Genomic DNA, 12436 nt, shown 5'->3' with positions numbered 1-12436 from the left:
AGTTCACATGGGAAACCCCCCCCCCCCCCACTTCATCTAGAAATTGAAATTTTTACATCCAAAGTAAAAACTGTCACGTGACGTCAGAATGCAATGCGCCAAAAAAAAAAAAACATGTGTCCCGAAAACACATGTGGTTTGAATTCACATGTGGGTTTTTTTTTTTCACATGTGACATTTTTCTAAGGGTAATGTGTTCCAACCAGCAAATGCATCTTTCCGACGTTTGGGAAGGAAACCTACAGGATTTGTTTTTTCCTCCTTCGCCGGGTGCCGATTTAGATTGTACTCTGTGTCTAGCCGGGGGGGGGGGGGGGGGGACATGACTGTGCGCTGGAGTGAAAAGGTCCCGCTCAGCCCGAGGCCATTCCTCGTCGCCGTGGAGAGGACTCTGTGCGGTTTTTTGACCTCGTCCCCGGCCCTCCCCGACACCTCGGATCAGCCGTACGTTTTCTCAGATCCAGATGAGTGTGAGAACAGTTGGAGTGGGAATATTAAAAGACGTTTATTTTTGGCTCTCTATGAGGGTCAGTAGCAGGTAGGTCTGCGGAAAGTTGTGAGTTTTAGATAGGTGTGAGGTTCACTGGAATGACAGTATGTGATGGAAATATGATAGAAGAAAAAAAAAAAAGATGGGCTTTTTTTTTTTTTTTCAGCATACAGTAGATACTCAGTTGGCAGATCCACATCTAAGAACACGTCACTGCTTTTAGATTTCGTTTAGCACAATTTCACATCCCTGTCTAGAGATGTTATCATTATTATTATTATTATTATTATTATTGTGTTATTATATCTGAGTAAAAATATCCCAACCAGGAGAATTACTGCTCTAACAGGCATTGGTAATAACAATACACATGTAATGAATAGAATAGAATAGAATAGAATAGAATAGAAAGCCTTTATTATCATTGTACAGAATACAACAAAATTAGAAGTGCTACTCCTGATCAGTGCAATTAAAAGATTCAAGGAAGTAAAGTAAATAAATAAATAAAAATACAATGTAATTTTGCACTAGAATAACTGTACTTATTGCACTAGAATTAATGTAATTATTGCACTAGTATGAATGTAATTATTGCACTATATCCTGTGGGTTGCCCTAGAAAGACAGTTCATCATATTGCATGTGACGGGTCATTCAATGCTTGTTGGAGTTAAGTGTGCTTATGGCCCAGGGAAAGAAACTTTATCATTATTGCTAATGATAAATCCCTTTCACCCATGGTTGTTTCCATACTGTAACTCTTAACTTATTGGGAGTTTCCTCAGTCATTTACTTTATTTATTGATTTCATGTCATGTAGGGCCTTTGCACATGCATTGCAGCAAAGCAATGTGTCTTCTCTTCAGGAGGCTTTTCTTGACTGTAGATTGATGTTGACATTTGTGTACACTGAGTCTATTTCTCTCTCTCTTTCTCTCTTTCACACACAGCAAACCTCACACTTGCTCATAGTATCATTAGCTACATTTACATATGGAGAAACGGTATAGTCTGTTTACATGAACTTTGGCCATTGTGTGATTGAGTCCCTGCTGCCATGAATAAACCAGTTAATAGTATACCCCCCCCCTCCCTCTTTGACCGAGCAATAGTAGCTTACTTCTAATACAGGGGAAACAAATGATTATCACAATAGTAATAGTACTGCTCACTGCCATGTTTTTGTTGACATCGAAATGTACCCACAATTCCGTGCGAGTCTTGAGTTCATGGAGATGGCGAAGACCAAAGGTGAAGATGTTTCTCTGCCACAGTAACACAGTTAATATGAGAGGAAGCCAGGTATCTCAGCCCGGTTTCTCATAATTGGTTACTCTGACCCAGTTATGATGCTTATATGTGTCTACCCAAAACCAGATCACTTGAGTAACCGTGTTAAAAGGACAAAATCCAACCTCAAACACTGTATTTTTCTTATTCCTGTGGATTACTGGCCAAATGTAGACAACGTAACATCATCATATTGAGATATTTCCACTGCAGTTTGATAGCAGAAAGTGTTTCAATTCCCTAAAAAATCAATGGCAAACGTCCCTCAGAATCAAAGAGTGAGGGCTTCTTTGTAGAGCCTCCAATTTTGCACCAATGTCAACAATCACCCAGGGAGGAATCCATTGCAGAAGAGGCAAAGAGAGCAATTTCTCTACTGACACTAGCCACAATAGACCAGAATGCAATGCAGTCACAAGACACTGTGTTTTGAGTAAGGGCCATGGCCACAATCATAGCCACGCTCCAGTGTTCACAGACTAGTTGGCTAGATAGCTATATTTATATGCCCATGTGCTCACCTTGATTGAGAACAAGTTCCCCTTCTCTGGGGGTTGTCGAAAGGCATTCTGGGAAATGTAGGAAATCACTAACTGGAGTGGAAGTAGATGAGGCAGATTGAGGGGAAAGTGGAAACACCAGAAAAGTAATATACAGCATTTCATCATCGTTTCAATAACTCCTGGAAAAGCATTGAACATCACAGACTGATGATATCTAACAGCGTCAGAGGTTCTGAGTGATCTGAGATCTTTAAGAGCAGAACAGCATGTAAACGTAGTCAGTGTGTTCTTTTTTTCCTCCGCTCCACACAGACCGAAGGGAGGTGCATCGGGGATCGATTAGCTCTCCTGAGAGGATAGATGGGCGTTCGCCAGCTCCGGCAGGAATCGCAAAGCTCATCCGGGGGAAAGGGTCCGACTTCACGGCCCTCTGCTTAATTCAGCTTGATGCTTAGAAAAAAAAAAAAAAGAAGAAAAAAAACAAAAAAACAATCACAAAACTGGAATGTTTTTCAATCAGCTCAGCCTGTTTTAAAGCCATAACACTTGATGGCTTTCCTCATGAATTAAGCCATTAACTGAGGTTGTAAATGGACGAGTTAATCTGGGTATTGGAGACTGAGGCCCGGGCCTGGGCTTTTGGAGAGCTTTTGGGGGGGGTGGGTGGTGTGTGTGTGTTGGGGGGGGTGGGGGGGGGCTTCGGCGATCTTGTCAGGTCCCTAATGGAGAGGCCCCCGCTGAGAGACACTCGGAGTCCTTCACGTCGGGAGGAGATGGCGTGAGGGTGCGCGGACTGACATTGCAAACTCCAAATGGGCCCCATTGTGAACATGAGGCGGAAAACTGCTCACGGTAGATTAGATAACCTTGGGGCCCGTGGCAGACATGATGAGGCAGAGGACAGGGAGGGAGGCAAAGAGAGAGGGAGAGAGAGAGGAGAGGTAAGAAAGAAAGAAAGAGAGAGAGAGAGGAAACCAACTATCAAGTCGGGCAGCCAGGAGACGACCGCAAAGAGAGGAAGAAAGAGTGTGAAATTTGGCAAAATGAGCGAGTAGGACCAAAACACAGAAGTAAAGAGAGGCGGGGGGGTGGTGGAGGAAGGGGGGGGGGGGGGGGGGGGCAGCGAATGAAAAAGCGGCGCGCAGCAGAGTGAGAGCGGCAATGACATTAAATCTGTGGCTGAAAACAGATGATTTCCCATTTAACACTCCATTGGGTTCTCCGTTATTCTGGGTGCTGCCTGGCACTGTGACGGCGGCGGTGCTTTCCTTCTGTTTCACAATAACATCCCTTCAACCCCCCCCCCCCCCCCCCCCACACACACACACACACACACACACACCCATACCCACACCATCCTCTTTTCCACCCGTCCCATCATCCACCTACTATCCTGCTGAATTATCCCCCTCTATATGGAGGCTTCCTGGACAATATTAGACAGCCTGCAGGATAGTGGGGGAGTGGGGGTGGGGGGGGGGGATCCAAATAACAACAATCTACCACCCACGCCTCTCTGTAGCACTAGTAATGGAGCACAATGGACTCGATAGGAGGCATTGTCAACAGATGTTTTTTTGGGGGGAAATGATCAGGCAGCAAAATGGTGGGGATTTTCTCACTTTCGCAGAGAGAATAACACAAAAACAGTGCTGGAGGGCGAGAGAGAGAGAGAGACTGAGAGAGAGAGAGAGACAGAGAGAGAGAGAGAGAGGGGGAATCAACACAGTGCCATTCAGCGAGTTCTTCTTTTATTTTGTCTCCATTTTTGGAGCTCAATGCTGTGGTGTTGTTTTTGTGCGCAGCACTTCCCACAGGTCACCTGCCACTCAAAAAGTGTGGCCGATATCCAGCCAATATAATAACAATAATAATAATATAATAAACTTTATTTATACAGCACTTTTCAAAACAAAGTTACAAAGTGCTTTACATGGTTGCACCAGGATTAAAATATTTCAGGACTGAGGCAAATAAAATCAGGCAATTAAAATAATACAGAAATAAAATGGAATAGATTAAAACCCCCAACAATAGAGACAATTACAATAATAATAATAAAACAAATAAGACCGATAAGATAATAAAACAGATAAGACATGTTGGCAATAAAACGGTGTGCTAGAATAATAATAATATAATAATAATAAAAGGCTTTTTTAAAAAGATATGTTTTGAGAAGTGATTTAAAAGATGTCACTGATTCTATATTTTGACATTGAATAGACGTTAATCCATCAACTAGTGTAAATATAGCAAAGCCGAAGTGAAAGTTGAGTCGACTTCTGTAGTCGTCTGTAGCTGCTACCTGCATTGGTTTGTGAAATTGGGAACAAAATATCTTTGTTATCTGTTCAAAACAGCTGCCAAAGCTGTTTTAATAGTTTTTAGTTTTAGTCATCGCATCAATTGTGAAAATTTTGCGCTCGTTTGGACTGATGTTGAACTTGGCTCCATAAAACATATCAAAACGGACATTTATTTATATGAAAATGTCACACATTATTACTTCAATGGCAGACCAGACTCCCTTTTTTATGAACAACTCCCAGACAAAAGAGCTCTGTTTCCATAAGTCGAGAGCCCTCAGAAGCGTTTACCGCTCTCCGACATGGCCGTCGTCCACGGGTAGCGGAAGGACCCGAGGGGGAATATACGCGCGGGACGGAGAGGAGGAAGGATATGGCGGAAGGCGGGCGGGCCAGACGGAGAGATGGCGGGGAGGCGGCCGGGCGCTGACACCGGGGTCTGGGTGTCGGTAATGAGACACAGTGGCAGTTCCTTCGCCTGCTTCAGGAGTGTTTGCCAAACAAAGGGCGTTAACTCAATTAAAGGCCAGATTTCCCCCAGGAAGAAAGGAAATGTGAAATTATCCCTGCTTGTTAAACCTGCCACTTAATTTCACTCAAATTATTACTTATGATCCCGAGGACCCCTAGGCTAATTGTTTCTCCCGCTCCCGTCTCCGTCCCCTCCCTCCGTCTGCCTTCTGCTTAGTTTACGGGGGGGGACAGGGAGAAGCTGTTCCATCAGTGGATGACTCACCGGGGAGAAGCAGTGACGTCCCTCTGTAGCAGGAGTCATCAAATGTTACGAAACGAGCACCGGCTCCGAATTACGCAAATAATACGAAGAGTACGTTCCTCCACCATGAAAGCGTGAATTGGACACAACATGTTAGGCAACAAAAACAATTTTGGTTAAGATTAGGGTAAAGTCAGGGTTACGGTTAGGGCTGGGCGATGATTCAATATTGTCGTTTATCGTCTTTCAGTGGAATCATATAGTGATGATATGAAGATAATATCGTGACACACATTTCTGCTGTCTGAATTGATGATGGCAAGCAAATTTTACTTAAAAACTTGACACCACACCTAACATCACCATTCGGTTCAATGAGATGAACATTAATTTGATTGTTTAACGTGATTTTGCATACATGAACCATATTGTGATATACTGATATCGAGAGAAATCCTTATGATTATCATGATATTAATTTCAACCATATCGCCCAGCCCTAGTTACGGTTGACTTGACTTTATTAATTCATGCTTGCAGTATCTTGCAGTATTATGCAAAATCATAAATCGCGAACATACGTTCCTCCACCATGAAAGCGTGAATTGGACATTGGCCATTTTCACGTGTTAGGCAACAAAACCAATTTTGGTTAAGATTAGAGTAAAGTTAGGGTTGACTTGACTTTATTAATTCATGCCTGCAGTAAGGTGTACTGAAAAAAGCGCAAAATTTGATCGTAAATCGTAATCGTAAATCACGAACCAAAAAAGAGCACATTTGTACACATGAAACAACACAAAATACACAAATATAAAGATTCAAAAGAAATTAAAAAGATTAGCAGAATACAATTTTAAGAAGTATATGTATATACCAGGGTTACTAGGAATAATTGTAAGAATAAGTGTAGCACAGACCAGTGGTTCTCAACGTGGGGTCCGGGGACCACCAAGGGGTCCTTGAGGGGGTTCCAGGGGGTCCCCAGCAAATTGATGAATCGTTAAACTTCAGCATTATTTCATTTACAAGAAGTTAACACAATTAGAGAATGTAGAAGAATGACTGTTCTGATCATAGTTTCTCTGTTATCTCTCTACCTACAATACAGATAGTCATGGAATTCTGGACAAAATCATATCTAACAATAAAAATATTCTCAGATTTGGGTTTGAGAGACAAAATCTCATCAAATGGGGGCTCTGTGGCTCTAATATGGACTAAACTAGGGGTCCTTGATATGAAAAAGGTTGAGAATCACTGGCACAGACAATATTTTAAACATGGCAATGTAGCGTTTTTGCTCAAAAGGAGTGAAAGAAAAGAAAAAAATCCCCAAGTTACTTTTGAAAAATTGTCTTTTAAGATGCTTGATTGATTAGTTAGGTTTATCACCACACCCTTACTTCCCATTGCGCTATTTCAACATCAAACTACTTTGTCTTCCTACTTCGTACTTGGGTCTACGTTTTGATATTTTGCTCTATCATTTATACTTGTGATATGCATCCATCGCACAGGTTCAGCGGGTTCTCTACTGTCCGTATAGAGGGGGAGGGGGGGGGGGGGGGGGGGGGGGGGGGGCACTGAGGTGGCTGACTGCGGACGTGACCGACAATGAGCAATCATTCAGCCCGGCACTAATTAAAGCGCTCTCTAATTACATGTGGAGGAAGTGGGGGCTCGGTTAGCGATGATGAAACGCGGCTCTGACATTGAGAGAAAGGCCCCCTTCCCCGAATGTCACCGAGAGCTACGCCTTCCCCATAAATCACTCTTTCAAAGGACTGCGAATGAAAAACGTTTTCACGAGCGAAGGCACTCACTCCCATATGTCCGCCCGCAACATATTTGGGTTCATGTTACGTTTTACACACACACACACACACACACACATACAAGCAGCAGCCAAAACGATCTGACCTAGATCACTGGAGCACATGCCTGTAGAACATTCCGAGCAGCACGTTTTTTTCCCCCCCAACACGCTCCCTCGGCAGCATCCTCAATCTCCCCCCCCCCCCCCCCGAGGAAATCTTAAGCAGGAGGATTAGCTTTTCCAATTTGTGAATTGAAACTTGCATCATTGTCTCCGTTTAATCAGGGGCTTGTTTCGAACTGACAACAAGAACAAAAAAAAAAAAAAAAAAAAAAAAAAGGCCTCGCGGAAGGGAGAGGAGGGGGGGGGAGGGGGGCAAATTGACATTATGTACTTTATAGAGAAATGGATTTAAAAAAAAATAATACCGTATCGCAAAGAGCTGCGAGCGGACTCGTAATCTCGCAGGAAGAGAATGAGCGAAAAGGACTCCGCTGAATAGAGGAATAATTACGAAAAATCTATTAGGGGGTTGCTAATGAATTTAAGGAGTAACGGATCCATCTCTCGGAGGTAAAGATGCGCTCCGAGAAAAGATAACAGGGCAATGGGAAATGTGTACTCCTGACTCCGCTTGCGTTGCCATACTTCTGCAATGTGGAGCGAGGCTCTTAAACATGTTGCCGCCGGGGCTGTAACTCTGCTGTAATACGCTCTGTGGTGCCGCTATTTACTCTGCGCCTTGTGTGTTATTGGACCGCCGAGCTTTATGGTCCCTTGTACATTGTTTTTTTTTTTGTTTTTTTTTTCTCCTCGTCGCCCCGAAAATAGCCCGTGCCGGTCTTTATTAAGTGTTTTCATGAGGTATTTCCTATTATTGTTTCATGGGATTAAATGTATACACTTACCTTTAGGCAGCATCAAATTTAGTAGTAGAACAACATGGCCACCGGTAGACGGGCATCATTACTCGCGGGATATACTGTACCTTAACAGAAGAAGAAGAAGACAGGCTTAATTCTTCACTTGAAAGTAAAGCGGAGATCTTTCTTAGAATAGGCCTTTTTGAATGGATTCCAGTGGAAGACAATGAAAAACAATGTTGTGTTGGAAATAGACTAATGGCAATGCATGTTCTGATACAGATTTGTTGGAGCTATAGGGCAGGGTTTCGTGTGTGTGTGTGTGTGTGTGTGTGTAGGCGTCAAGGCATGTGTGCCTGTGTGTGTGTGTGCCTTTGTATTTGTGTCCTTGACTGCCTCTACGCGTGTTAGTTACATTCACTTCATGCCTTGTTCCTTATCTGTTTGTGTAAATGTGTGTGTGTGTGTGTGTCAGAGAGAGAGAGAGAGAGAGAGAGAGAGAAAGACAGAGTAGTTTATTGTGTGTTGCTTGAGTCATACAGCAGCAAAGCAGATACTGTACAACTGTATTTTTCACTTACAGTACAGGAGCCCTACTGTAATAATGAAAGTGAAGACAAAAGCCAGTTGACATCACTGTTGGCTTTTGGGAGTTTTGCCCATTGGTCACCTTAACCCAATATGTGAGGACTGGCACCAAAATCATGTCTGTCTCTGGTAGATAACTCTGCTAATGCTTCAGCACAGTGGTTCTCAACATGGGGTCCGGGGACCACCAGGGGTCCTTGAGGGAGTTCCAGGGGGTCCCCAGCACATTGGTGAATTATTAAACTTCACCGTTATTTCATTTACAAGAAGTTTACAAAATGACTATTTTGATCATAGTTTGACTGTTATCTCTCTACCTACAATACAGATAGTTATGGAATTCTGGACAAAATCATATCTAACAATAATTCAAAATATTCTCAGATTTGTATCCGAGGGACAAAATCTCATCAAATGGGGGTCCGTGGCCCTAATGTGGACTAAATTAGGGCCCTTGATATGAAAAAGGTTGAGAATCACTGCTTTAGAATACAGTATGTTAAAGGAATAGTTCGCCCAAAAAATGAAAATGTTGTTATTATCAACTCACCCTCATATCTGTTGAAACACTCTCTGTAGAGTCCTTCACCAAAAAGAATTGAAGTGAATGGTGACAGCTTTTTTAGAGTTCCAAAAAGGGCAAGAAATGACCATAAAATGACTCCAAACAGCATAATCCAAGCGTTCGGAAGCCAAACAATTGCACCGTGGGTCTAAAAGTTCAATATTTACCTCATTATCTCCTAGATTTTCCGCACTTGTTCTGCACAGTGCCAGCAGTCGCAACAGTAGCAAGGAGATGCTGTCGGAAATATTGTAATTACGGGTAGAGCACGCTTGAATGACCTAATAAAGTGGTAAATACAAATTGGAAAGTTAAGTTCTACATGATACCCAAGAGGCCAAGATGTGGCATTCTCCCTCTGTTTAATGTTTAGGTGTCATACAAAAACATTTAGCCAATAAACATATTAAAATATCAATTACATAACCGATGTAAATATCCTCTTCATTCTGCTGTTGCAGCACAAACTAGCTCTATACCACTTGCTTTCTAAAATTGTCACCAAAAAAGCTACTTTCGCTTCATGGTCCTTTTTGTTATTTCTGACTAAAGCCTGCTTGAATGTGTGACGAATTGTGTTTACGTCTGTAAAACCCAGAAGTACGAGCTTATGAGGAGCGCATGAAGGCGGCAAAACTCTTCCAGAATGCAACCAGAGCTCTGTGAGTAGGGAAAATCTAGCAGATAATGAGGTAAATATTGGACTTTTGGACCCAAAGCGCCATAGTTTGGCTTCGGAACACTTGGATGATGCGGCACGAGCTGTTCGGAGTCATTTTATGGTCATATTTTGGAACTCTCACTTGCGTTCATTTGGTTTCGACTCAACCTTTTAGTAATCCAAAGTTTGTCTTGGTCTTCAATAGACAGAGAAGGGAATACAGCTCATCTCTCGTGGCTGGGATGGCTGATCCTCCAAAAAGAATTCCAAGGCACAATTCTTTGCTGAAAAAGTTAAGAAGCCTTTATTGTATGGGCTACACCAACACATTTCAACTATACAGTCTTCATCAGGGCATATAGAGCCGAGTAGAAGGGCTTGCTTATATAGAGCTACCTAGTGATAACAACATTGGCACCAGGTGTGGCTCAATCAGCAGCAGAAAAGAGGGTGGATATTCACTGACACTCATCTGTTAAAATGTAGAAAGCAAATAGAGCTGCAGTTCACAAAAAACATCTCGCAACCATTATTCAAAATATCTGAAAAATCCTAAGGAAAACTTCCATCTAAACTGGAGAAAATTCTTTATAAACTGTACACTAATACACCATACACCATACACCAATAGTAATTTAGAGTACAAATAGCTAAAAATGAGTACAGATCTGGTTTATTGATTTTGAACATGGTACATCACTTTTCCAAAATGAGTTGGTTGCATCATTCAAGTCTCCCTCGAAACAACTTCCCTCCCTCCCACCCGCCCCCCCATGAACTGTGAGCCATCAGTATAGATAAAAACAATGATGATAGTTTACAAAATGATAATAATAATAATGAACATAAATTACTTATATTCATATACACATAGATCCACATGCATAAATGCATACATATATGCCTGCATATCAATTTGAGGGAAGAAGAAAAAAAAAAAGTCTCGTTTGGTAAATGTCAAATTTACGAAGTTAGGATATCAGGTCTTGATTCCAAAAATGTAAGAAATGAATCCCATATTTTATGAAAAACATGACTTTTTTGTTTCCAGCAATTAACCTTTGTTGTAAAATATTTCATATTTGGAATTAATTTAATTTCAGTTGGTAATGTGTGCCAGAGTTGACAGCCCTTTATGGAGAAAGCTGATTGTCCAAATTTAGATCTACGATGTGGTATTTTACAGTTGCCATTCACCATGCTCCTAGTTACTCTGTTACTGTCTTGTCTTTGGAAATATCTGGAAAGGGGCTCTGGGGCTCGACTGTTGATTCTGCAGAACTATGTACCAGAGACACAAAGATGATTTTGGTACCTAGGGATGGGAGGATATAAGATTTTATCTTTTATCACAATAAAAACAATCAAGATAATTTTATCTTGGTGAATTTACATTATCGGAATAATCATGAATATTCTCACATGAGCGTGAATATCCTCAAAACAAGTTATTCATTTACTGTGCATTTCCAACACATAACTAATTGAACCATGTCAATGCTTGGATATCAGGTTGATAGGTAGATTCTTTTTATGAATGGATTTTTTTTCTCTCATTGTGATTACCTGCTGGGTGTTGGCGAGAGTCTGAATCTGTCCTTGTTTGTTTTTCACTAAAAAGGATGTTCACAAAAAAAAGATATGTGTCCTATGATGCAATAAAAATATTTCTTTCTGAACAAAATGTAAGGTAAAGTGATTCCAGTATGTTTTAGTGCCATTTTCAGAGTTTTAAGCATATTTTGATGATTATCGGGATAATATCGTAATTATTTTGGCCAGGATAATCGTGACATGAAATTTTCTTATCGTCCCATGCCTATTGGTACCTATGCTCTTGTCACATACTGGGTAAGGTGACCAATGGGCCAAACTCCCAAAAAGTCAGAGTCCTTCAATGCGGCTTAGTAATTACATCTCAAAAGTGATGACAGCAGATTGATATGGCAGCTGGTTGGCTCTTCAGCTTGTTTGGGCGTGTTACTGATATGATCTTGCCATTTTGCCGTCATGCCTTAAATCCAGTGAACGCTTGCCTTTTGTGTCCCGATTCCTGACAAGTATGTTCCGATACATTGCTTTTCAGCTCGTAGCCATCCTCCAGTTGTCATCTCTATCACTCTCATTGGCAGCCAGCAGTCATCTTCAGGACTCATTTCCTGGCGTCATTTTAGGGGCATGTACGCTGATGGGATGTGGAGAGACACATATTGTCATTACAAAGGAAAGCCAGCCATAATAATGATTCGGTTTTACACAGTCAATTTCCTCTCCTATTGAGGCACATTATTGTGACACAATTCCACGGTGTAAATGGTGAGGTGCTGTCATTCTTCCCCCTTTTCTATTGTTAGTTCCTGGTCCTTTTTTGACTCAACATTTTATCTCCCTGACACAAAATTGTGTTTAATTTAACAGAGCGTTCTACATTTGAAGGGAGCGGTCACAGGAGGCAGTTTTGAAGGGAAAAGTGGTTGCCATGGGAAAGATTTAGGAGAAAACATTTGATTTCTGTGAAGTGAAAGAGTATAAAACCCATCTGGAATGTAGCCGCAGGCAGAGTTGCAGAAATAAACAAGAGCCTTGAGGCAGTCCGCTCTGCTCCCATCTCAGTCTGCTCGGTTATTTCT

The sequence above is a fragment of the Centroberyx affinis genome, unplaced genomic scaffold (genome assembly GCF_046629955.1).
Source record: "Centroberyx affinis isolate AG114_WGS23_722 - 3 ecotype Tasmania unplaced genomic scaffold, CSIRO-AGI_Caff_v1 ptg003359l_1, whole genome shotgun sequence".
In the NCBI taxonomy this organism is placed as follows: Eukaryota; Metazoa; Chordata; class Actinopteri; order Beryciformes; family Berycidae; genus Centroberyx; species Centroberyx affinis.
This window is presented reverse-complemented; position numbering follows the sequence as displayed.